The sequence below is a fragment of the Etheostoma spectabile genome, unplaced genomic scaffold, assembly GCF_008692095.1.
Source record: "Etheostoma spectabile isolate EspeVRDwgs_2016 unplaced genomic scaffold, UIUC_Espe_1.0 scaffold00006442, whole genome shotgun sequence".
Taxonomy (NCBI): domain Eukaryota; kingdom Metazoa; phylum Chordata; class Actinopteri; order Perciformes; family Percidae; genus Etheostoma; species Etheostoma spectabile.
Genome location: NW_022603384.1, coordinates 21,862 through 24,093, shown reverse-complemented (window position 1 = coordinate 24,093; position 2,232 = coordinate 21,862). Strand labels below are relative to the sequence as shown.

The 2,232-nt window shown below is 44.5% G+C and overlaps 1 non-coding gene across 1 annotated transcript; it reads right to left on the bottom strand.

The window, feature by feature from the left end:
• Positions 1-386: 386 nt before the first annotated feature.
• Positions 387-602, bottom strand: LOC116678096 (small nucleolar RNA U3). Its single transcript, XR_004329162.1, has one exon. It is a non-coding gene; the product is annotated as a small nucleolar RNA U3 (small nucleolar RNA).
• Between the last annotated feature and the right edge of the window lie 1,630 nt (positions 603-2,232).

The following is a 2,232-nucleotide window of genomic DNA, read 5'->3' as shown; positions in this document are numbered from 1 at the left end:
GAGAGGAGCTCGGAGTAGAGCCGCTGCTCCTTCGCGTCGAAAGGAGCCAGTTGAGGTGGTTCGGGCATCTGGTAAGGATGCCTCCTGGGCGCCTCCCTAGGGAGGTGTTCCAGGCACGTCCAGCTGGGAGGAGGCCCCGGGGAAGACCTAGGACTAGGTGGAGAGATTATATCTCCAACCTGGCCTGGGAACGCCTCGGGATCCCCCAGTCGGAGCTGGTTGATGTGGCTCGGGAAAGGGAAGTTTGGGGCCCCCTACTGGAGCTGCTGCCCCCGCGAACCGACACCGGATAAGCGGTCGAAGATGGATGGATGGACGTAGTTAATTAAATAGCCTAGCACATTTTATTATGGTTATTCACATTAGTTCTCCACACATCTTCTAATACCACTCTGATCATATTTCCTTCCTCAATGCTCCATAAAGAATCAAAGAACGATCATCAATGACAGAGAGCATATGAAGGGAATCATTACTCTCTGTCAGCTTTACGTTCAGAAAGGAATATCACGACTCATCATCGTGGTCAACAAGACCAAACACTTTAGAACCACATTCCTCAAGTCAGAAACTCTAGAAATGATCCCTGAAAGTATAGTCTTGTTTAGACTGATGGGGGGGGGAAGCTGCATCTCATTCACTGCAGCGTGATTGTCACTCAGGGTTCAGAGGGACAGAAGCTAATCGTTACGTGGTCCAGATATGAAGACCGATAAGAAGACCGATATGTAGATTGAATTAGATTTTCAGTCACTGTTGTCTCAATACTTCAGTGTCAGCCTACTTATTCTCTACAATAAATGCTCCACTCATTTCTTTGCATTAATACTGGTTCTTAACAACGACCAAGCTCTTTATTCCAAGACCAAAGGATGGTTGAACCTGCTCCATTTAGACTTCAGCTTCTGTTCCAACCTCCACACCTCAGTGAAGAGGAAAACACTTCAATTAAAGGGGAGCAATGCAGTTCTGGCAATTTCTTGGCTGTTTTCTCGTTTTTTGCTCGCAGGTTTTGTCTATCGAGCTCAACCTCCAGCTTCTGAATAGATCTTTGGCAGCTCCTCTGTTTCCTTGTGTCTGACTCCTCCCTCGGTCAGTCTGCAGTTTCCTCTTTCTCTGTTCCTCCAACAATGCTTTCTTAAGTTTCTGTTTCCCTTTTACCGGCTCAGTCATGGCAATGCTGTGAAAAACACCAAAAGAAATCCATCGCTACCTTGTTAGCAAGACCTGATATCACGCTACACTTCCGCTGAGACGGCGACTCGCTGACTGAAAGTTGCAAGGGGGGGGTCCAGCTCACAGGTGCTAGGGGGGAGCGAGACGACCACCACTTAACTCATTCTAATGACTCCGTAGCTGTTCTGTTGGGTAAATTAAGCTAAAAATAAATGCATAGTTGTAGAAGTTCTAATGTTTCTTTCTTGACTCCCAGGACATATGAGAAGTGTTTTAGAGGAGACTGGCTCAGCTCGTACTGCTCTGTGTGTGATATCAATACATATCTGGAAGATTCATGTTCCCTTTAAGGTCCTACAACCATTTTTAACATTCAAATGACCTCAGTGCAGCACAAATATTCTAATAACCCAGTTTGTTCTGAAAGAAATGGGTTGATATCTTGACTGTAGACACCCGGGTTGATGTTTTACAAGCTTTTATAGAAAATAGAAGCAGACGGACAATGAGCTATGAAATGACCTTAGGTCTCAGAGGGTTAAATTATAGGAAGTTGCTGAGCACAGTTACTGGAGTTAGAGAAATGACGTCCCAAACGGCGCATACTTGTGTGTACTGCTCTTGTGCAAAGACATCCATCTTTTTTTGTTGTTGATTAGATTAGATTAAACTTTATTGTCATTGCGCAGAGTACAAGTACAAAGACAAGGAAATGCAGTTTGTGTCTAACCAGAAAAGTGCAATGTGATATACAAAGTACAGACAGGTGGTGCATTGGCAGAACAAGAAATATATTACAGTGTTATTTTTAGTTTTTTTTACTGTTTAATAGCATTTTTTCAAGAACAATTTTCAGTCTGATTGTGAGTTGGCCCGGCCGTTGGCTAGTTAGCTAACGGTAGCTTCCATGCTACATAAATAAGACAGACAGAGATGTCCCTCAACTGGTGATAGAACCCTGATTCCCCCCCGTCCTGTTGGCTCAGAGCTCCACAGACTCAGTCCACAGGTACAAATTAATCTGAGAGGTTGTCATCACTGAGTTGTGGTTGAGAA